Source organism: Mirounga angustirostris, unplaced genomic scaffold (assembly GCF_029215605.1).
Source record: "Mirounga angustirostris isolate CCGP_5_RB_7025 unplaced genomic scaffold, mMirAng1.0.hap1 SCAF_5, whole genome shotgun sequence".
Taxonomy (NCBI): Eukaryota; Metazoa; Chordata; class Mammalia; order Carnivora; family Phocidae; genus Mirounga; species Mirounga angustirostris.
In genome coordinates this window covers 112,581,539-112,607,476 of record NW_026991713.1, presented here as the reverse complement: position 1 = coordinate 112,607,476, position 25,938 = coordinate 112,581,539, and the positions used below count along the sequence as shown (strand labels likewise).

Genomic DNA, 25,938 nt, shown 5'->3' with positions numbered 1-25,938 from the left:
TGACTCTAGAAGGCAACTCCTTAACTACTACAACTTTGCAATTTTTCATGTAAAACTGCTTAATAATTTTATTAAATGATCTGTATAGTGTATAACATACATGAGGCATTATGAAGTTTATTCTACTTATATTCACATTTCTTGGTACTCATCTTTCCATAGTAGTTCTTGTTTTAAATAAGCCATAGAAAAACCAAGACTATTTCAGTCTCTACTAATTTCTAAGACTGACTCCCAAAGAATTTTAGTCCAATTTTTCTGTCAAAATGAATAACTTCATTTCATGAAGAAAGTAAGCTGATTAAATGATTAGCATACTAGAGATCAATTCTCAAGGTATCCTTAATAAAGGACTGCTTTGTTTTTATAACGTCACAAGCCACTAAACTTTATTGTAACCATTTGTTTAATGTCTATCTTCCCTCACAGACTATATAATAAACTAGAGAGTCACATCAGTCTTATTCATGACTATGCCTAGGGCCATGCCTGACATAAAACTGGTTGTCAGTAAGAATTTATAGAATGAATGAATTTGCTCTTTTATCTCTTAAGTTTATTTAGTAAAGATCCCACCATAAATAGTAGCATAATATTGCTAGTGACATCTGTTTCATATAATATTTCGTATACTTATTATATGACTATATTAATTTTTAAGGTGCCACAAATTTCCTCCAAATAATCCTTATGATTTACATCAGCAAGAATTCTTTTATACATTTCTGTCATAGATTCTTAAAAGAATGGATTCTAGAAGGCACTCCATTTTATTTTCCACATTTAAAAGGTTCTTCCTTATATATTGAACTGAAAATGTTCTTTTCCTTCCAACAACTGTAAACACTAACTTTTATTAAAATTTCCCTTTCTCAAACTTCCAATTCGACACCTTCATTAATTACCATTTCTTCTGTCAGTAGTAGTGCCAAAATTCCAAACAAAAGCCATTATATTACACCATAAGCACCTAATCAGATACTGCATTGTTATATTTAAAAGTTATATAGTTAAAAACTGATAACCTCTGGTAGACCTTTGTTTGCTTAGAAACAAGGGTTATTTTTCATTCATTTCAGTAAAAGAAGTGTTATGTATCATCTTCCATCTGTGATGCTTACATATCTACCTTTTTAAAATATCTTTATGTGGCTAATGTCCAATTCTCCAGCTGACATCACAGACCAATCAAAGCGAACTGTACAGAAGCAAAAAGAGGCAAAAAAATGGAACGTCATGGGCATTGCAAGGCATGTTACCCAGCAAGGAACATTTTCCTCAAGACACTCCTGGGAGGTACAGAAAAGACATCTTTCTTCCAGCATTGATAAGCAGACCTGCCTAGGTATCTGAGCTAAGAACTTCAATCAGAGTACTGAGGCTGGTGACCTTCTTTTGAGTATATACAGAAAAACTAAATTTAGACGTCACTGTAGAGATGAAATTCAACATAATAATTTTAAGTTAAAAGTTAACAATGGACTTAATTTTGATTTTGCTGTTTGAAAAGATATCGTTTAAAGTATTTTAAATAGCTTCCATATTTTAGTAGTAAGTTAGGGAAAGATCATTTCTGTTGTAAAACTAAGCTTTTCAAATTTTAGTTGCATACTAGACTGTATGCTCTGATTCAATTTGTTTATACTATCAGGTGAATAGAAAAAACCTAGTCTTCAATGAAAGTTTTTAAAAATGTACACAGATTGAACATATAAAACAACCAATTTTATAATTCTTCAAACATCATTAGTGTCTTTCCCTTAGATGAGATTCTGTGTGTCCCGTAAAGAAAGTGTAAACATTTAGATCTCCAAATGTTCTCCCATTTTATTTTCAAAAATTTAATAAATGTGTGTTAGAATATATAAAAGAAACATAAATTTTACATTCTTTTCTTTCAAAAAGGGATAAAAGTTGACTAAGGAATCATACTGCCATTAAGAAATGTCTACATGTAACAACTCAATGATGTAAAAGGAGTGATAAATAAATCCCTGTACTAGCTTGATAATAGAATGGAACAGTTGCTAAGAGAGGACAGCAGTTATTTTATGGCTGACATTTAATTAACTTAAATTCAGCTGAAGAAATCAGGGTCCTCATTCATTGCATTCAATCCTGAAATGTTAAAGCATCCTGTAAGGATTCACTCCTGTAAGTGAAATTCTTACATAAGAATGCTACTTTGACTAAATTGTTGATGCTACTTTGTTGTAAATTCTTCAGAAATCTAATAAAACAGCATCATAAAAAATGTATTTCTCCCCAGTTAAAATTTAGTCTTTCTGCACACCTTGCTTAGAAGATACTGACTTAAATAGAATTATAAACTTTAAAAGTTAAAGAAAAACCAAGTTATCAATTCACTTTAAGACATAAATGTGTGGGTTCTGTGCTTTATTTACACACCCACCACATTGCTTCTATGCTCATAGCGACTTCTGCCTTTCCATAGTACTGGTTCCAGATGCAATTTTACATTTGTCTGTACAATTTTTTCCTACACTGTAATTACTATCTACAATGGAAGTTCAAGAGCAGTTAGAAAGTATCTCTGTTTTTAACGGTGCCATTTTATTCTCAGCACCTAGCTGGATGGATGACACATAACAATCTATAAAAATTGGAATTACAAGGTAGATGGATTGAAGGACAGATGTTGCCATCTAGAGTACTTAGTTCACTGTCAATGTTTGAATGCTTACATAATGACAGATGCTGTGCTAGGTGCTTGCCACATGTGCAATTCCTGATATGGTTATTACTAAACTCTAGAAAATAGTTAAAAACATGGTCACATTCAGTTACCACCATTTTGACATCTCTAATTGAGCAAAGAAGAAAAATTACTCAAACTATATCAATCTCAAAAATTATAAGTTTGACAAGAATAGAAATGTATTATTAATATCTGAGCTTTATCACCCATTATCTAGTTATCAGAAAGCTACTATGTCCATGAGGATACTAAAATAAGCTCTGATAAACAGCCATTTTTGATTTCAACCTTTGTAAGCTACTACTTCCACTCCTGTCCAAAGTTAACATAACTAATCACAAATCTGATAGGACACAGATGTCCAAATAAAGGGATATAAAGGAAGCAAATACAAAGAGAATAAAAATATTAGGTTTAAAGTCACTTGAAGCATGTACCTTAAATTATTTTCTCAATGCAAACCTGTGTAAGGCAGGGGAGAGATGTCTGATTTTATCACCAAAATTTGATACAGTGCTATGTTATGAATAGATATTCCACTTCATTTTAGCTATATAAACATCTAATCCTGATCATTTAATGTTTTCCACAGAGATATAGTAGCAATGATACAGTTTTAAAGACCTAATGTTAAAGTGGATTTCATTACATGACATATATTTTTTCTCCCCCCTGCTCCCTCCAGTCGTTTTACAATGGAAGTAAAAAACAAAACAGAGATCAACAGACTATTCTACTGCAAAATTATGACATTTATTTTAGTAAGAAGCCTCTAATTCAGTTTGGTATAAATTTGTTTTTTAAAAAAGTTAAGCTTTACTCAAGCAATATTTATGCTATTTTTTAAAGATAACTACAGAACTACAAAAAATGAATTCATATAACTGTATGAACTATATAACTGATTTTTCATACTTTTAATTAGTATTTTCTTATCAACATTTAGCATATAAAACCATTCTTTGCATTTATTTTATTACAAATGTTAAGTCACAGACATATAAATTCAAACATTTGTCCTAGATTTTTAAAGTTCTAAAATTTTAATTCAAATAATAAGTTGGTATGTTTTATACACACACATACACACACATATTATAATTTAAATGAAAACTCTTACCATTGATTTTCTTTTGATAGTTAATCACTCCATTAGTTTTTTCTTGATAGGGCCTTCCTATGTCAAGCAGACAGTAGCCAAATCACAAAAGGACATTTGGATGCTCACGTCTTCTGATGGGGAGTTTTCGGCCAATTTGCCAGTTGAGAATTTAAACTGAAACTAAATTACCCAAACTTTATTAAGTTGTTTCCACACCCACCAACTGGTAATGAGCAATGACTCTAACTGGAAAATAAAGTGAGTGACTTTGATTTATATCTCCTTTCAAGTAGTCATAACATTATGTTTAAGAAGAAATGCTAGGACAAAAGAAAGAAAAAACCCTCTAAAATTCTAATCTCTTCAGAGAACAGTTTTAAGTAAACTTCAATTTCTTTTAACAAAGTTCCCCCAATTATTTTGTAATCCAAATTAACACACAATAAAGATGGCATTATTCAATGATATACCTATAAATTATAGAGTCTCAAATTTAAATTCTGTCTAACATTGACTCCACCTTAAAACTAATTGTAATATTTGGAAACATTTTGATAGTATCATCTACATTCATAAAATATTTACTAAATCATCAACTACTTGTAGGAGTACATACCATAAGAAGTTAAAGGTTACACTGAAAAAACATGCTCTGCCAGCAAATATCATTCTTTGTATTGAGAAGACAAAAATCTATGGATACAAACTTCTAATTATAGTGCAAAAACAACTCAGCTCCTTTTCTGCACCAAATTTAGGCTCTCTTTCCCTCAATTATTATAGCTAATCTTCGTATAGCCTGTTGATATGTATGATTTTTGACCACTAAGCTTTATGATTGTTATGTTTTACAGTCTGTTTTGATGCTTCTCAATATTAGGCATATTAAATTGTTCCTATACATTGTTAAGATATACTGCAGAGCTCTAATCATCTCTGCCCGCTACAAAAGTTGACCCATTTCCAATAATTTTTTATCTTTGACTATTTAAGTATTTGGAAAATATACAATAGAATAAAGCTAAAAGGAAAACATGAAAGGAACGGAAAATATGTCCCTATCTTCCTGAAGTATCACATTTACCATTGATTAGAAGTTGTTGCTGAATGTCAGTAGTCTAAAATTAAGTGCACATAACTAGATAATTATGTAATACTCAGATTAGAATGGTGAACATAACATGTACCTGATTCCCATATATTCCATGTGCCCACTCTCTCCCTCTCTCTCTCGTACAAATACATGAGCACATGTATACGTGCATGTGCACACCTATCCAACCTACCCACTGACAGTCTTTCCACTACCAATAACGTGATACTAAAGTATTATATAAGAGAGTATATAAGGTGAATAATCAATTTATGGTTAAATCAAGAGAAACTGACTTCAGAACAAAGTCCAGAGCTTAACAAAAGTGCTATGTCTTTGAGTTAATCACACTGACCCCAACTTGATGTCCTAGAAAAGGCTCATTCCATTTTATCCAATAATTTTAATCCAAAATCCTCAATAGTAATAACATTTATAAACCATTCAGTGACTAACAGAATTCTTTCCTGGGTACTATGAGATACAAAGGAAAGATTAAATTCCTTTCTCAGCAAGCTTATAATCTACAACTTAACATGGGGGTGGAGGGAAGAGGAAAAACAGCTCATAAAGACATATAAATGGTTAGATTTCCAAGAAAGAAACAAGCACACTGGGGCAGCTCAAATTGTTTGAATAGGTTTGCCATATGTGGGGCTGATCTGACAAGACTTTATAACAAGGACATTTTTAAAGCAGAAAATATAAAACCATTTTATTCTTATTTAGCCTGATGAAACCCACAAAGCAAAAATTAATTACAGAATACAACTATAGACATAGTCATGTCTTTACTCTGGAAGAAGATCAAAAATCTATTCTTTAGTCAAATGAAATTACAGAACGTTGGGTATATAAAAAAAATGGGTCTTCAGTACAAGAGAAACAATTCTCAACTTGCTTATGTCACTCATCCTAATAATTCCAATGATTGTGGCAGTAATTTAATTTTTAATACAAGATACATATCCTGAAGAGTACTATCAGATTAACAAAATCATGAATCAAAAAAAGCACACAATGATTTCCTTGGTGTGAGTAACATTATCGATAATGCACCTAACACAACAAACTAGTTTCATATTCCAGCAATGATGAGCAGCAAGGGATGTGCCAATGTGTTTATGTATTTGTATAGATCTTAAATATATTCTACTAATCTACTTATAAGAGTTTTAGATTTTAACACTACCTCTAATTTTATAAACAAAGAAACAGTTCCAGTAATATGACATTATTTGTGTAAAGTCACACAGGTAGTCAGCAGCAAACTCAAGACCTCTTAAGAACAAATCCTTTTTTTTTTTTACTATAATCAAGGAAAGAAACAGTTGTATCTTAGAAACAGATATAATTTTATTAGAAAGACTTCACTTTTTAACCTCTAAACTAAGTCTCAAACATTCAAATCATCAGCCCCAGCAAATGCAAAGAACCAAGTCATAAAGTTAGGAAAATAAAGCTATATGATTAAATTAAACCCTCTTTATAAGCTTTAAGGCATACATTCAGTCTTATACCCAACTCTTACAGACTAAGAACACGGGGGGTTTGAGGAATATACACAATTGTATCAAATCTTTTTATAGAAAAGACTATTTCCTAGAATTTGCCATGACATCACTTCTATTTTTCTTTCACTGGACCCCTATTTTATTCAGTTTTTCATAGGATTGTCTAGTAATTCAAGCATGCTACACGGATAGCACTAGAAATAAAAAGCCTTATTTTGGCTGCTTCAGGTGATATAACTAATCCCAACGATATAAATGGGCAGCAAGAGAGGTTCAGAATATTTGTAAATGGGAAATATAAAAAGACATAGTCAAAACTCTGCTTAGATTTAATTGTAAGGATAAAAGTTGGCTACTAACTCACATGAGATTTCATTGTCTATCTGGTCATAACTCGTATTTCTAGAGAAACAACATGCTTTTAGTTCAATTGATCTCAAAAGTCAGAGGACTCATTAGGCAACACCTAAAACCATTCACCACTCACCAAAACTCTTTTGAACAGGCAATGATGCTAAACAAATTAATTCCACCCTACCACTACCACAACAATCACAAGTCTGTACTTAGAAACAAATCTCAATAATAAAGCTCATTTATTTCCTTTGGAAGTGAGAATCCTTGCTTTGTTACACTGAACTCACCTTAAATTTCATACATCATTCTTAAACATAAGAAAATTTTAAATCACATCTTTGATTCTCATTCAAACCCTGCCTCCAGCCCGTCCATCATCCCCCTCCCAGTCTTTTTAGGAAGTTTTTAATAGGCAATTTTGTAGAATTTAATCATATTACACATATGGGTCTTTTCAATCAAGTTGTTCATACTACTGTGAGACAGCTCCTTATATGCCTTTTTGTTTTTTCCCCTCCCATACTATCAAAACTCAATGGTACTAGATGTACATTTAGGGCACTTATTAAGTGCATGATATCCTTACAATCTGACCTGTAAATGGATTAACTAAAAGCTATGGACAATTATAAAATTTCATAACAAAAAATATGTGATTTGTTAGAGCACCCAGGCCATACTGTTCAGGTTATTGAAGCTTGCTGCAATAGGGTGCCTCACTGATGTGGCACTAGTAAATACAAAATGGCCTTGAGAACTCTATGGGGTTTTTAACTGGTCTACATGGTTTCTAGGTTAACATCTACCTTTGCACTAAAGAAACAGCACTCATTAGTTTATGAACTCTTTGAAGATACCAGCAAAATATTTCAATATAATTAGTCCTAATTGGATGGAAAAAAAAAGGTTTCCTACATTTTATTAAAAAACATTTTTCTTGCTTCTGAATTTGTATTTCAGTCTTCAAAAATATTCCACCTCATTTTATTCATACGATCAACCAAATTAATCAACAATATCTCATTTATTTCTGATTAAAAAGATATTAAAAGCTACCATATTTTAGGGATACTGACTCATTAATCATTAGAGTATCAGACTAAAATGGGCAAGTATCATTTCCAAAGTAAGTGGGTCACTTACTTTAAAACATCAGGAAAGGGAACTAGCATTTGTTAAAGTATCTCCTACACTAGATTATTTTTAATCCTCACAACCCTGAGAGATTGGTATACCCATTTCATAGCTGTGAACTTAGCCTAAGATTCTGGCACTATTAAATGATCCTTTTAAATCCCCATCATTGTTTGTCTAGCTCCAAAATCTAAGCCCAACCTTCTTACAATAACTATCTGGAACGCATGCCAAGTACCATGCTTTTTGGAAAAAGGGAGTGGGAGCTGGGTATAAGGGAGCGGGCTCATGAAACAGAGGGGAGGCACCAAGCGAAATAAAAGTAAACATCATGAAGTCCAAGTACTTCCCTCACTGAAGTGCTCTTCAAGCCTATTAAGAACCTTCTTTCTCTTACTTAATTCACAAATACCCTTCTCTGCATGCTAGTAGCCATATGAATTAATATCAAGCTTTGAAAAATAGAAACACCATTTAACAAAACTCAAAAGAACAACAGTTATTGAGAACTGTTTACTGTTAAAGACAAATGGCCCTATGACATACCTTAGTTGCCCCTGAAGACACTGTGTTAACAAATACCCCTCAACAATCCAGTCATTAAAATATATTAGTCTAAGATACTTTACAATAAGACTGGTTCAGATGAAATGTTTTAGCAATCAAAGAAGGTAAGCATCTATATTATCTGGAAAATATACGAATTGAATATCTAATTATAACAAACTTACTTTATCTAGAAACCTTCAAGAAGTATACATGCTATCGTTTTATATTTTCAAAATAGGATACAGCAGTGTGAAATTAAGCATTATTAATTTAGAGGAAAAAGTATTAAAAATCCCAAAAGGTATAAAGTTCTTAATTTAAGCAAAACTATGGGCCCTGCATTAACACAAACTACCATAAACTACACTCCTTTCAAAGTTAAAAATACTTCAAAATAGACTTTTACAGCTTTTACTACTTCAAAAATGCAGGTGAAATATTTGTTGTTCCGATATATTTTCCCTCTCTCTTCCCTTATCTCTGGTACCATAACACTTAAGACTTCTCATTTTAACTTGAAGAAAGATGCTATCCCATCTAGTATGAGAAGTGGAACAAATTTACATTTACAATTTTCACAGGGTCTTTAGGAGTTTTGATGCTCTCAATACCTGACTGCATACAGGTTGAATCTTTAAGAAATATTATAGCTCCTGTGCTCAAACACAGTTTCTCTAGCATCTTAAACAAGGTCTCACACCATCATTAGCACTGCAGTAGGTCACTTAACATGCGTGACCCTCTGCACAGTCACAATTCTAAAACATCGCAGTCAAGAGCACAGCTGTTTATTTGTTCCATTACCTTGATTCAGGGGGGAAAAAGCCAAAAGAGGACCAGTTCCATACAAAGAACTAATATAGTATCCTACGAAACAAAGTTTAGTTGAAAGGGAACCAAATAACAGAAAGTCAGGCCTGGTCAAACAGAGGAACTAAAGCTGGCAACTGAGGAGCATAAACCATTTTGGCCTAGATTTGTTTGTAATGACAGTGTGACCCAGATACTAAATATTTGGCTAATATTTAGAAATCTGAAAACTGAAAGAAATGAAATACATGGTCAGCTGATTAAACATTTTAGTAAAAAAAGGTATTTTAGTCAAAATGATAGGTGCTTAAAATATATAATTAGCATTTTCTACACAAAGATTTTTAAAACTTTAAAAATATCTTTGTTTTGTAAATAATCTCATAAATTATATTTCACCTTTATAATCAGCTAATAAGGATGAGACGATCTATTACAGAGATCATGGTATAAAAATCTTTTGAAGAACAGAAGAATATACATTTTTTCAAAGTAAAGCTTATTTAAGAAACTGTATTTATCTAAACTAAGTTTGTTCCATTCGTGGCCCCACAGTTTATTCTACAGAATTGTCTATTAAGTGTCAAGAAAATTTTTGAAAAAAAAGTCCTCAGTAGCTTAAAAGTTTTGTTAATGAGGGTGCTGGAACAGGAGACAGAACACACTCACCACCGACCCACCTCATTTTGCCCGGTGTTGATAGGGAAAGATGGTGGTGCTTCACCGGGGTGCTTCAGAAATTCCAGATAACACACACTTCTTAAGGCACCTGTAGTGGACCATGCTGATAGCTTATCCAGCCTTCCCTTGCGTCCTCCTTCCTAATGATCTATGATTTGATTCAGCATCCAAGTCTCTCCTAGTAGTTCAGTGCGCCTCAGGGAAAGCTGACTGACCCTGAGCTAAGAGCCTAGACTGCAATGAGTCTAATCCATTATTATGGTAAGCCCGTTCCCCCTTGCCAATGATTAGTTTAGGTGTTTTAGAATTAGACAAATTCAGGTCAATGAGAAGCAAGCATGGGGTGAAGGTAAAGGGTAACTGTTTAGGGGTAAGAAAAAAAAGCTATATTGCCCTTGAAAGTGAAGTTATCGTCTGTGGATCTGAAAGAAGAAACACATAATCCTGACTGCAATTGGCAGCTGTAGCTACAGCACTGGGAAAAAGGCAGTACTGTGTAGAAAAAGTAGAACAGAAAGACAAATTGAGTCCTTGAAGAAATCACAGAGCCGCTGGCTTAACTAACAATGTATGTCTTACTTAAGGTGCTTTCTTACATGAGGCAATTAATATTCTTTTTATTTAAGCCCAAATCAGATGAATTTGGAAACTAATTAGCTTTTAGAAAACTAATAAGTGCCAAGTTCTAAATAATTTCAGGAAATTATAAAATCTATTCTTACCTATTCCTGGCTTTTAAAGAAAAGTGCTATACATTAATTTTCTGTACTTTCCTAATTGCCTACAATGATCATGTATTGTATATGTTATTGGGATGGCAGTATCTAAAACACCAAAGTGTACCAAACAATTGGGCCACTTTCTGATCTCTAATATGAAAGTCAAATTATGCTTTTAATACAGTAATGCTTTTATGGGTCCATGATCTACTCAGATTGCTATAGTCTGATTTGTCTCTGATGTCACATATCTCTTATTTTTGCTGTAATTTACTTTTAACTCTTTAAGAGAGAACCACTAGGCTTTCCTCTATTTCATTGGCTCCCTATACTCTATACACTCCCATTCCACTCTTGAGTTCCCAGTTATGCATATTCAGATAGTTGAAGTTGTTAGAAATACATTCTGAAGCATATAAAATTATTCTGGGGACAGAGAATTTCTCTTTGAACTTAGCTTAAACTAAAATTACCACCTAATTAGTTTTGTACCTCTTATAAAAAGTATCTCATCTCCTCTTTCCTTTCTTCCCTTTCTTCTTTCCTTCCTTATTTTGACATTTACTTTGCCTAGGAATAATTTGATCTTTTACCTATATATAGAAGACCTCCACAAAGCAGAGGAATTAAAACAGAGACCTGTGGACCAAATATATTCCACAGGCATATTTTGCATGGTAGTGCTAGAGTATTTTTAAAACATCTGAATTAGTTACCAACTAATTCACATAAAGATATGTATTTTAGGATCTTGCTGAAAAGCTGAAAAACTGAAAAACTTGGCAACAATCACCGTGAACACTTACATGGCCACAATCAAGTGGAATAGAATACTAGCTGTCCGCTGCTCCACTAAGATGAGCACAAACTTTCTAGAAGTCCAGTCTCCATATATTTCCTTAAATGGCCCATTTCTTCATAGTCAAAAGTCCTTTTAAGTATTTGCTTACGCTACCCCTGATACAACAGCTAATAACAGCCAGAAGTACACAAAAGAAATTGTTAGCTAAGAAAATAAAGCATAAGTTTATAAGGCATTCAGGGAAATATGATTCTAAAACTTTCTCTCCTTAAATCTTCTAATTTAACTAGGAGTCTATTTCTAAAACCAGTGATCCAGCAATAACTTTTTAATCATAATAAAGAAAAAAGTGTTTCTTAATAGAATGTTATTTGAAACAGAATGCTTTAAATTCCTCATCTGAGTTTCAACCAATCAACCAAGAATAGGAGAATCCTAAATATACAGTCAACTTTCAAATCTGATACTGATTAAAGAATGGTATAAACAAAATAACATGCTTTATATGTGTACACACCATGTATATACAAAATTACTTATACGCTTTACCATATAAATTAAGATGTCAAATTCTCTTTTGAAACTAAGCTCTTCCTATACTATTTAATGGAATTAAATAACCAACAGGAATTAGCTCAACTCACAAATTATTTAAGGAATAATGCTTTCTAAATTATATGATATAGTCACTTCCTAACATTAAGCACCAAGTTATTGAAAGGATTTTAGAGGAGATCTTGCAATCAAACTCTATAGATGAAACAATAATAATACTGACTTTGTATCTCTGTCAAATCCCTAGGCTTTATCTATCTCAAAAATTTCAAATCTATCACCTTCTCTCCAACTCAACTGCTGTATCCATCATCTCCAACCTCATGTGCAGAAATAGCTTGTAACAACAGGCTTCTACATTCACTGCAGTCAGATTCATATTTTTCGAATGAAAATTTAATCACGTTATGCCTCTGCTTAAGACCTTTTCAAGGCTTCCCAATAGCCTTTAGGATAAAGGCTAAAATCCTGAACAAGATCACATCATCTCTTTCCTGCATTCTTTTCCATCTTTATTCCTCCTTCTCAATGCTCAGCTAACACTGGGATCCTTTCAGTTCTTTTGCTTTTGCAGACACTATTTCTGCTACCTGCAATGCTCTTTGACTCATGCTGATTCTTCACATCTCAGCCGAAAAGTTACTTCTCTTGTCCTTGCCTGACTTGACCATCAACACTGCCCCCATTCCAGGCAGTTCGGTTTGCCTATGATGTACTCTCATCTCACCCTATAAATTCTCTTTTGACATTCATGTAGTTGTAATTATTTGTTTACTTTCAGTCTTTTCCAAAGCTTTTGGTTTCGTGAGCACACAGATCTTAATTGTTTTATTTACTGTCTCACAATATAATTTAACACAATGACTGGCATACAAAAAATAGCATTTAATAAATATTTGTTGAATAATGAATCTCTTGAAATTGAAGTTAATTGATAACTATTGTTGAAGAGGCAGCATAGTACAGTAGACAGTACACTTATCTGGAAGTACTGAAGATCTGTCCCAGATCTACTACTTATTATGTGACTTTAAGTCTCAAACACTCAGATTCTTTACCTTAATAACACTATCCAACACCTGCTCTGTCTTCCTTATGTAGGTGTTGGGAGGGGAAAAAAAAAAGAAATAGTCTATTTTCTCAACTCTAAAATATGTATTTTTCCACTTCAACTTTTTTCAGATCAAGAGGAGCCTTAGAGTAGATATCAGAAGAACTCTGTCAGTCATTACACATGTTATAATACCTTGTCACTGTCTATCCGATTGTGAACTTAGACATGACCAAGAATATACCTTTTATCTGTCACCTCAGTTATCTGCATTGACAGAACCATATAGTGTTTTTATTTTTTAAGAATTTATTTATTTGGGCGCCTGGGTGGCTCAGTTGGTTAAGCGACTGCCTTCAGCTCAGGTCATGATCCTGGAGTCCCGGGATCGAGTCCCGCATCGGGCTCCCTGCTCGGCAGGGAGTCTGCTTTTCCCTCTGACCCTCCTCCCTCTCATGCTCTCTGTCTCTCATTCTCTCTGTCTCAAATAAATAAAATCTTAAAAAAAAAAGAATTTATTTATTTATTTGACAGCGAGAGACACAGCAAGAGAGGGAACACAAGCAGGGGCAGTGGGAGAGGGAGAAGCAGGCTTCCCGCAGAGCAGGGAGCCCGATGTGGGGCTCGATCCCAGTACCCTGAGACGATGACCTGAGCTGAAGGCAGATGCTTAATGGCTGAGCCACCCAGGTGCCCCATACAGTTGAATTTTAACCTAATGTTAAATTATTCTGGATGACTTTCAGGAGAAGTTACTTAATTTCTAGTAATAGGTAATATAATTAGTAAAAAAAACAAAACCCAAAAAACCCCACAAAGCTACAAGTTTAAATAGGAAATGGAAACCAAGCCAAAGTAATTGCTAGATGTGCCTCAGAAGTATGCTATCAATCCTAAAGGTGTTAGGGGTCAAGAGTAGCATGTGGCTATATTGCCTGTAGCTAAAAGTAATTCAGAATAATCCCTAGATACAATGCTCCTCTGTCCCCTAAGAAAAGTATTTCATTTTTCCAAAAACAGAGGAAAAAGTTATTAAATCAAAGGATGTGCCTTACAATTGCTGATTTCTTTGAATTAAGCAAATACAGTAATATGCATGAACATGTTCTGCAAATTAAGTGCTACACAAATAGGTAGTTTTAAAGGTGTCCATTGTGTGTTGTATACAAAAGATAATGCTTTACATAAAACTTAAAAGCTTCTCCAAAAATTACTTATAAAGTCAGGGCTTAAAAATAAGATGAAACAAGATTCTAATGTTACTAATTTTTTAGACGAAATGAAACATTCCCCCTTTTAGTAGATAGACTTGACAAAACTGACTCCACTTCTTTTGTCCTGTTCTCACTTTCAGCACTTCCCACATAATCCATAACACCGTTATATGTCCAATTCTTTCAAATATTCTCCTTGGAATTCTATTTTAATATCTAATCATTACTACTGTCTAAAAATTCTTCCTTTATCTCCATTCTTTCAATTGTCTGTTATATTTAATGTGATATTTTATTTGTGTCTTTGTAGATATTGTTTAAAGCCAAATCAATATCCTCCTCAACCCGACCTTTAAGAGCAAAACAGGACACGGGCTTTCACTTATTTTTATACAAGCAGTACTAGTTTTCTAGGACTTGCTCACCTGGTGATCAAAACTATGTACTGACAATATGACAGGTTGGTGGCACTGGTGACTAACAACAGCTGACTCAAACAGAATCAAACCTTTAACAATTAGTACCAAGAACAATTCTTTGCTCTCTTGAGCAAAGAAAGTATAGTATCTCTATGCCCTTCTTATAAATGACCACTGGAAAATTATATATCTCTTCAGACTTCTTTCTCTGATTCAGTTTGTTAATCTCTATGCAAAGGACTTATTATACATTAGGTCATAAACAAATTCTGGAAGATGACCTAAAAAGGCAGCTTAGGAAGAGTCACAAGACTTACCTGCAAAATTGAAGGCAGAATAGAATGTAGAACTACAGCAAATAAGGACACCCAATTTGTTTAAACTTTTCTACCAACCAGCAGTTCATTATGCTAGAAATAGCCCATTTGGACAGTTTATAAAGAACTTTGCATGAAATAGATAGAAGATCTATATATTATATGATCATTATAAACTTTATTCAGAGTGCAACTATCAATATGCCTTGATAAGACTGGTTAAGACTTTAGATAAATTATGACTTGTCATTAAAAACATACTTTTAGGTACTATCATCACAAATATATATATATTAATTAAATATGAAGGACATGGGAAAAGGGTGGGAGAGGAATAACTAAATTTCCAGCTCCATGCTGCGTACTTCCAAACAAATCATCTCATTTAACTGCTAAATTATCATGTGATGTTAACATAACTATGTACAGCTGTGAAAATAGTGAATTCTAGTATAAAGTCAGCTTACAATCCTATGTGCCTGACTATACCAGTTTGTGAAATGTGGTAATGCAAACAGCCAAATTCAGAAAAAAAATTCTATTCCCCTGTGATAGATTTTGTTTCCAAAGTTGGCTACAACAATATATCCCATCCCATTTGCTCTTATTCCCCCACCAAGAAATAAAACCTATTGCCCCTCCCCTTGATCTGGGCTAGTCTTGTGACCTATTTTGACCAACTGAATGGGCAGAAGTGATTCTGGGAAACTCCAGAATCTCAGCCTTAGAAGAGCTACACAGCTTCTGTCTTTACCTTTTAGAACATTCTTTCTTGGAATCCAGCTATCTTACTGTGAGGGAGCCCAATTAACATCACAGAGAAGCACCCTTAAGGAGAACTAAGGACCAGGGACCAGCAACCAGCATCCATTGCCAGTCATGTGAGGGGGCCATTTGAGACTACCCTGCCTTCCTAGCACCACAACAAAGACCATACAAGGCAGAAGATTCACCCAGTCAACGCTTAAAATGATAAATAATAAATTACTGGTGTTCAAGCCACTAAACCTTGGGGTGGTTTGTTATGCAGCAATTGATATGTGAAATACTATTCTCCTTAGAAATATATTTCAACAATACCAGTGTCAGCACTTAGATGGCAAATTAAAACCAAAAATATTTGGTTTCTGTGACTAATGAAATAGAATTCTGAAAAACAATGGTAAAGCCTAAGTTTTAAGAATTACTAAGGGTTACACTTAGTTTAAATTAAAAAAAAATGTGGTTTAGTGCTTAAAATCATAATGTGTCATAAAATCACAAGGACTATTTATGGATAAAGTTAACATTGAATCACTAAGTCTTAAAATAAGAAAATAAGAAGGCATCACTTTAAGTTAAAGAAAAGAAAGGCAAATAGGCAACAGAGAAGACTTTGGTTATATCAAAATAGATAATCCAGATCAGATTTATTAGCCTAAGTATTATAGATTACCATCACATGAAGAACAGGATACAATAAAATATGCAGCACTGAATTATGCTAAACATAATATTTTATCTTATTCAGAAACTTCTTCAAAGAAGAACTAAAGTATTAACAAACTGGAGAAGCCATAAAATATCAAATATTCATAAATATTTCCAGTGGATAGAAGTCTTCACTGTCTTACACTAAATTTCTATTATATAAAAGGATTGTTATACCATGAAATATGCCGAATACAGACAAATTTCAAGAAATACTTTTAGATATCTCTTAAGGATATCAGATGCTAATTTATTACAAAAAATAAGAATGTAGTTGATTTATGAAAAATACCCATCATCTTCAGTGGTGTCATTATCAAAGAGATTATTAGGATAGACAACTGCTTTGATCCAATATGACACTGAGTCTCTTGTGATTTAAACAGCAGAGACAAAATAATCTGGCATAATTCCTACATTGGTGCTATAATAAAAAGTGAAAAATGGAATTTCACATAAATATTTAATATAATCTTATCATCCTTGGAAAATAAAGAATTCTAAAATATCATGTGAAGAATTTAAAAAATCTCACGTTTTACCAGACTTACTCCATGTCATTTAATCTAGTAAAAAGGTTTCTGAAAAACTAGAAGAAATTCAGTGATGTACTCAATTTTAAAACTCAATTTGATTTTGAGGCAGACACTATGACTATATCCAAAAAGAAACATGTCTTTTGCTAAAAGAAACTCCCAAGGCAACTTTACCATAAGGGTAAGGTCTAATGATTTATAACTACTATGTATCTTTTCAGTTGCTACTAGAGAATATACATTTAAAACACATTCTTCATTTTCTTAGGTTGACCCCAGATATTCAGCTAACACTAGGGCTGCAACGATGCCGAAGCCCTTGCACATTCACACAGTTACTCTTTGGCTGCAAAGGATCCTTTTAAAAGAGAGAAAGTGAATATAATGGGGGAGAAAAGAACTGGGGAAGAAGAAAAAGCCGCTTTTCTGCCATATGAATTATTTATTCAGTCAGGCAATGAACTCACTATTTCTAATTCTAACAATCTATCAGGGAACTGTAAAGAGTGAACTCAAAGACTAATAAGGTTTAAAAACTATCACTATTTAGCAAACTTGATTTTTTCTAATTAAAAACATTTTAACTTTATAAGTTATGTTTTTACAGAATAATTTATATTTCTAATTTATAAGTTTTATAAATCAGACGAGAAGTGTCAATTTTTTTAAAACAGACAAAAAATCAGTTAACTTTCATCACAAGATATTAGGAATTAAACTATTTTTGTTATTTTCAATTTAGGGAAGCTAATTACAAAAATTCTCATCTATCAACATTTTTATTATTACTACTATTCATGTTTGCTTAATAATTAAGTATCTGAAACTGTTTCAAGGAAACCTTTCTCTGCTGGTGATAATGTCATTGAGATCTGTTTTACAGAAATCTCTGGAAGGTAGTCTGGTTCTTGATAAGGATAGCCAAGCTAGAGTTGGATTTCCCTCACAACCATTAATGATGTTTAGTTGCCTAAATTATTAATAGAGATTAAGTCTTTGACTAAAGGCAGAGATAAAGTACTTGCTTCCTGAAAGGAGAAATAATCAGGTTTAATCTATACCTGTCACCTTTTCCTATATATTTGAGATGACGCAGAATTTTTGCCCCCCTTTCTCATCACAAAACAATTTAGTCTGGAAATATGAAAATATTTTGCCTTTTGTGTTAATATCTGAATCTTTAACAACCTCCCTCTCTTTTTTTGGCTTGGATTAAGGCATTTTGTTACCTATAACCCACATAGAACACAACTTCTTTTGAAAACTTACATACACATCTCCTTATACTTTCATTCTCTATTTAAAATCGTTTGAAAATCCCTAAGTCTCAACAGAAGTGTCTATAATTTGACTGGACTGTATTCTTCTTCAGATAAAATACCTGAATAGTAAACCAAATGTCTTGTCATTTGGCCTAGCTCCCTCCCTGGTCCAGGTACATCTGATTCACCCTGCTTCTGCTTTCCTTTCAGACAAATCACCTGGTCAGATGTCAGCACTGATCCTTGTTTAAACTCTTTTTTTTTCCCCCCACAGAATGAGAATCAGAGCTGGGAGAGTACTTAGAACTCATCTAGATTTACGGTGAGGAAATGGAGGTCTACACAAGTCATGTTACTAATCCAGATGCCTACAATTAGTATGTGTGGCATAGCAGAGATTAGAAACCATGTTTCCAGACACCATCTGGTGCTCTCTGCTACATGTCTTCACCAATCTCCCAAAATGATCCTAGAATTCATATTGAAGAGTATCAACCGATAAAGCCTTTTGGAACGCACTTTAGCAATATGTACTGTGGGGCTTAAAAGGGTTTGCCCAATAATTCCACTCCGGGGACTCTATCTCAGGATAAATTGTCAGATAAGCTTTATATACAAATATTCATGTCAGGTACTTATAATAAGAACTTTGAGAAAATATATGTCCAATAATAAGAGGAGATGGCATATCCGCTAAAAGAACTATAATGGAGCAATTTGAAATGTTTATTAAAATTTTATAGTACTGTTATAAAAGGCACTTTCCCATGTTAAGTGGTGCTGTGTGTTTGGTGAGGGGGACAACTTATAAAACTTATGAATGTATGCAAGATAAATGTCCTCAATCAAAACCTTATGGGGCACCTGGGTGGCTCAATCGGTTAAATGGCTGCCTTCAGCTCAGGTCATGATCCCAGGGTTCTGAGACTGAGTCCTGAGTCCAGCTCCCTGCTCAGCAGGGAGTCTGCTTGTCCCTGTCCCTCTGCCCCTCCCCTTGCTCATGCTCTGTCTCTCGCTCTCTCAATAAATAAATAAAATCTTTTAAAAAATCCTTAGCTCTTCATTGAGTGACATTCATTCTATTACATTAAGCTGGACAGAAATAAGAGAGGAATCTTATTTTATTTTAAAAGATTTTATTTATTTATTTGAAAGAGAGAGAATGAGAGAGAGCACATGAGAGGGGGGAGGGTCAGAGGGAGAAGCAGACTCCCTGCCAAGCAGGGAGCCCGATGCGGGACTCGATCCCGGGACTCCAGGATCATGACCTGAGCCCGAAGGCAGTCGTTTAACCAACTGAGCCACCCAGGCGCCCAGAGAGGAATCTTATTTTAAATAAGAAGAGGTTATAAGGGAGAGAAAATGATCTTTCTCTATGAAATACATTTGCCTTATTTTTTTAATTGGCAGTGCACAATTCATTTTCTCTAGTGCTTTAATAGGGAACAAAAACCTGCAGTGATAATCACTTTAGACTGGAAGTAAAATGAATTTCCTAAACCCCAAGTAAAACTTCAAGACTCTCCTTATCTAAAGCTGAACTGCATTTTACTTAAAAGAACTGGAGTATCTTCCAAGTGATTTGAGAAATGTTTTTAAAGTTACTAAAGCACTATTAACTATTAAAACACTAAATACCAAAGCTTCTAAATGATCCTCAATAGAGGCCTTTCAAAAATCTCATTCTAGGGCACCTGGGTGGCTCAGATGGTTAAGCGTCTGCCTTCGGCTCAGGTCATGATCCCAGGTCCTGGGATCAAGCCCCACAACAGGCTCCCTGCTCCACGGAAAGCCTGCTTCTCCCTCTCCCTCTACTGTTCCCCCTGCTTGTGCTCTCTCGCACTGTCAAATAAATAAATAAAATCTTCAAAAAAAAAAAATCTCACTCTAAAAAATCTGTAAATCTTGTTTTTAGGGGCTGAACTAGCAGAGGCACAGTCCAAGGACAGAAAAATATTTTGTGTATCTATCACCAACCAGGCAGTACAGAAAAAAAGTGCAAAGGATATTCATATTTAAGACTCAAAGGTCTGATAACACATTTATTTATTCTGTAACCTATAGTGAAAGAAGACGTGATAACTGACATTATTGAACATGTATGATATGTGGCAGAAATAGGACACAAATGGGACTTATGTGAAAGTTGACAAGATTCATTAAGCTCATAAAAGCTTCTTTTTATAACCAGATAAAAAGACAGTGAAAAATGTTTATTTTTTTCCTAAAAGGATTTTTCTTCTTTTAGTTACTATTTCATTACTTTCTTCAATAAGTGGTTTGTTCTTGACTTATCAAGACATACTAGATTAAAAACATTAAAATGCCTTATCTACCTCAAAAAGAGAAAAGAAAATGGATATACAAAAGTTACATTTATATATTTATTTTTTGTCAAAAGAAACAGTATTACTCTCAAACCCATTTAAGATAAATTGTTAAGAACAACTGGTAAAACATCTCAAAAGGGCATCGTTTCATTCAAATTTTAAGTAATAAACTCCCATCATTCTATCTTTATTTTGGGTCTAAGGTTTCCATATATCAACAATTCTTCTACACTCTTGCTAGTAAGTCTTCCTAACTAGGATTCTGAAAAACTGTCTGGTTCCTAAAAATAACCCTGACGTAGCTGAAACACCCAAGTTCGCAAGAAATTTCCGATTAATTCCCATTTGTATGAAGGTCGGAATCTCTCACACAAGTCACCGAACAGTTTTCCTTCTGAAACAAAGTGGATGAGGTGCAGTGAACAAACTGTAAAGTAGCAGCTCTTCTGTCATAGGGTCCTCTATAACCTCCTTACATTTTAACAATGACCATTCACACTTTTAACCAACTACACCCAGTGAGGAAATTGTAACTTGCACCTCAAACTACCTCTGTGATCTATACCAAATCACGTAACTGTTTGAGCTGCTCAGTTCCTTTCCATAAAATGACTAGACCAAATGGATTTCTTTAAGTCCCTTTCCAATTTAAAAATTTTTATTTCATTTCTCTCAGTCTTTTTCAAATCCTTTTCAAAAGTGGTAAGGCATTTAGAGTAAAAGAAAACATTCTCACCTTTCTCTGACAGTCTGCATTTCCCAGCATTTCAAAACCTTCCTTTAAGATCTAGAGAAGCTGATTTCCCTGGTTAAATGATGATTCCTATGAATGAATGAGGTCTCTGCTAACAGCCTCTTTTGGTCACTTTCCTCTTAAGACTACTAGTTCCTACAGTCTTCTGCTTAGTCAAAATGAGTGCCATAACCCACAACAGGGTTTCTCTCCCATAAAAGGTGTTAAGATTTTTTGTTTTGACTTTATACATTTTTTGGGAAACATCAAGGCTTCTAGAGAGTCGTTTTGTACAGCCGGACAACTTAAAGCATACCAGATCCATATCCACCATATTAGCTAAAGAATGTGACAAACTTAGAGAAAAATATTAATTTTAGGTTATCACTCTACTTTCCTATAACTGAAACAATTCTGAAAGGTGAAATTAGTGTTTCTAATTAAAATAGCTTTAATGGAACTTATATTAAATAATACCCCCTAAAATTGTTTTCATTTATCACAATCTGTTTTAATCTTTAGCTAAATGAATTTATAGATAAATGGAATGATTTCAGAGGTCTGTAAATGAAAAGACCAGTCAACAAAAATGCCTAAATGGTTCCGTGAAATGCCTATGGATTTGTATGTTAGCATGTTAGTGGTTAATCTGGGCTTAACCACCTTCACAACTCACTTCCCCCCTCCCTCAAATTATTAAAATCAAAACAAGTTCTGGTAGAAAACATCTTCTCCTAGTCAAATCTAGACAAATCTTTAAATACTTTGATTTTCTATGTTCTAAAATATCAAAATTATTGGACATCACCTCCATGTAATTTACTTACATTTCATTAATAACAGTTTCAACATTTCTTTACTAAATCTGTAAAAAGGCCATAAGCTTTAATCACTAAACACTCATTCAGCAAAACAACCCAAAAAATGAATTAGCTAAGTTCTCAACCATTTCACGACTCCAGCTCAGTGTGTTCAAAATAATGCTGAACAAGTTGAAATGTCCAATTTATCAGGAAATTTCCTACAATCCTCATCTAAAAGGAGGTAAGGATCTTTTCACCCAAGGCACTGAATCGAGCTTTTCTTCTGAAACAAAGTGCCTGAGGTGCAGCGAACAAATTGTAAAGGTAACTAGTTCTTTTGTCATATGGTCTCCTACAACCTTCTTATATTTGAACAATTAATGACTGTTCACAGCTTCTAATCAATTACAACCAGTGAGATGTAGTAGTGTCTATTAAAAGTCATGCAAGCCTAAGCATTTTCCTAATTTTCAAACAGATTATCAGAACCTAAATGAGAAAGTGTAAAAGAATAAGATCCAAGAATTTTCAGTTTTCATTACTATAAAGTTAAAATACAAAGTTAATACTAATTATTTAAGTATATGTATATTTAAGTATTTTATACATTAGAGTTGACAAATTGGCATTTATAAAATTTATAGAGAAAAACACAAAAATAATATTTTAATATATACTATACACATGAACACATGAAAAACCTCATATGGTATTAACTCCTGTGAGACAATCTAATCTAGTTTATTGATAATGGAAAAGTGAAATACTTCCAAATATAGTGCCGTGATTTAATTTGTCAGTTAGTGTGCCTAAAACAGAGACCTTGGATCAAATGAGAACCAGAGGTACCAACCAGTAATCCACCTGGTCTGCTTTTATTAATGTATGGAAATCAACAAGGCCCAGTGAGGCTGCAGGGAAAAGTACGAAGAAGACAGCGAGTCCACCTACACTCGCAATTTCTCCTCAGAAAGGACTGTCACCCATCCCCCAACAAATCTCTGTAACAGAAAAAGATAAATGTGGGGATTATGCCAAGTTGACCCCAAGCTTTGTTCTCCTCCTCAAGGCACGTTCAGTAAAAAGATCTAAACACACATCTAATTTGACAAGCATTTAGGTTTACAAAGAAGGAGGTGAAAGTGAAATCATACTTGGGAGCATTCATGGGTTCTGTGTCAAAGGTCATTTAGCACTATTTCAGTGACTACTTATTAAGATCTGAAGTGGGCAGAGCAGAGAACCACAAAATCACAGCATATCTGCTCTAGAAGGCACCTTGGAAATCATCTTTTCCAACCTTTTCATTATATAAACGTATTTCATAACATTTGATTAACTCTGAATTTCCTAAGAGCATTCAGAGGGTGATACTTAATTTGTGGGAAAGACACACACACAAACATACAAACAAAAGGATAAGCGGGCATAACTATACAATTGCAAAATGAAAAATTCTGTAACTCAAAGTCTACGCTTTAAACTGATATAAATAATTAAATTTTAGGTTTAATATGTTCTTATAATAAATTACTGGATTTTTATATTTTTCTGAAGGAAAATATTCAGGACAGAAATTACAATGCTATCAAAATATATGAAAAGAAATTAGAGCCTTTTAAAGCAAACAAAATATGAGACTGAATAATCTTTTTAAAATGAACCAGAATTGATTGCTTAGGTTATTGAAACATTCTGAAAATGTTCAACTTAAAATGTTAACTATAATTTAGTGCTAAAGTAAGTTTTACTTTTTTCTCTGCCACAAGGGTAATGTAGAAAGAAAGCTCTCAAGAGCTTCTTGAAATAAAAGCATTCAAAAAGAGCCTAGGGGGAGGGAGAGGGTAAAGGGTCAGCAAGGGAACTGGGAACGAATGACAAAGCACTGGGCAGTCGCTGAAGATTTAGAAGAGCAAGTGCATTTTATTTTCACCATCCTTGAGATGTGTACTCAACAGCTACCAAAGAAAAAGAGGTGAGCCATTCAGCTAGGAACTCAAACAAAATTTTGCTCTACTCCACATTTAATAATGTAATCATCCCAGAGAACTCAATTTACATTGAGTGTGGAAGGTTTTTTTGCAGGGGAGAAATGCAACATTTAGAATTCAATCTTAAGTATGGCTGCAATACCAGGCAAAATTTTAAACATTCCTATTTACATTCTGAGTACTTTTGAAGTTTTCCAACAAGATTATCCAAATGACATTCATCCATTCCACTCTCTTTTCTCATCTACACATCTCCAATAAAAACTCTTCATTTGTTAAAGACTGTATCATAATCTTCCTCTCTATCAAAACTTCTATCATATTCTCAGAATCTTTCAACATCTACAATATACACCCATAGAGTTTCCATAATAAACATCTACTCCATTCCATTCCTAAGACTTGACCATTTGTTGTCACCCAGAATCCCACCTCAACAAATTATAATTTCTAACGTTACTCTCTGACCAGACTTCTTCTTCTTCCGTATCTCTCATGCCTTCATTTCTACTACACCCCACAGAGATCTCATGTCCTAGAATCCCTCAGTTTTTTACCAGCTCCCTCTCCCAGGCTCATACCCTTCCCCACTAGCTCTCCCACTAAATAGCATAAATTAACCTCTCCTTACCCAGTTTCCATATCTGTAAAAAGGAAGTAACAACGTACTTCATCTTCATTCATTTATTCAACAGGTATTTGAGCCCATTCTGTATGCCAGGCACTGAGAAGACAGACAACAAAATAAACTCCCTTCCTATGGAATTTAAATTCTAGAGCTGAGGTTTTACCAAGCTGGTTGTCAGGATCAAATGAGTTAATATTTATAAAGAATAATGCACAGCATGTAATATGCAACATATGTAATATGCAACATTTGTCACAGCTCATGTAAACTGCTCTAACTTCAAAACCTTAATTTCCCTAGGCTCATAACTTGTCACTGTACCACTCTGGTAAAATCTCAATCCTAGACTAATATTACACTCTAATCTCCCATCACTTACTTCAGCTACAGAGGGCATCTAAGTGAATCACAACTGTATGGATTTGTTCCATTAAAAATGTGTAGTTTCTAGTCTCAACTGGATCCACAGGTTGGCTCACTGATTATTTCATTTGTTTCTGGTTAGCTTATTCTCTCCTTTATGGGGCTTCTTTCTCTCTGCTGGACTCTAAAATACTGATGCTCCCCAAGATCCTGTTTTCTGTCTTCTTTCATTTTCTTCTCAGCCCATATACCCTCCATATATGGCCCCATGGTTTCCAGCCCAGGGCCCCCAGTCACATCCCACAGCATCAGATTCAAAAGGTCAACTGCCTTGCTAGACCTCCCATACTGGTTATCTCACTACCATCTCAAACTCAAAATATCCAAAACTGGTTTCCTTAGCTTCTAAATTGACCCTTACTCATGTATTCTGTTTGTTGTCATCACCATCCATGCAGTCGCCCCAGGTAGAAACTCTGGATTTAAGCTTGTCTGCTTCTCACCCATTGGCCATTTCCAAGTATCAAGTCCTAATGAATCTATGATTTACTAACAACACAAGTAAAGAGTCTGAAATCTGTTCCCTCTTCTCCATTTCTATTATCACAGCCCTAGTTTAAGCCCCCATCAGATCTTGTCAAGCCAACTACTTCACAAATGCCTTCCCTGCCTCCAATCTTTTCCCCTTAAAATTTATCATTCACAATAGCTACCAGAGTATTCTATTTAAACCTAAATACTATCAAACCAGGTCTCTGCTTAAAAGTCTTCAATGGCTTCCCAAAG

The 25,938-nt window shown here is 34.0% G+C and overlaps 1 protein-coding gene across 11 annotated transcripts in view; it reads right to left on the bottom strand.

Moving 5' to 3' along the window:
* ZEB1 (zinc finger E-box binding homeobox 1) overlaps positions 1–25,938 on the bottom strand; it is a 185,575-nt gene that overhangs the window by 136,309 nt on the left and 23,328 nt on the right. For 2 of the 11 annotated variants that reach the window (XM_064591902.1, XM_064591908.1), the window contains exon 1: positions 3,840–13,498. The exons of 7 other annotated variants lie outside the window; for them this stretch is intronic. The gene's annotated coding sequence lies outside the window, so the exon portion shown is untranslated. Of the gene's footprint in view, positions 1–1,129; positions 1,199–3,839; positions 13,499–25,938 lie in introns of those variants that run through there. 2 more of the 11 variants (XM_064591904.1, XM_064591903.1) reach the window with 2 other exon arrangements.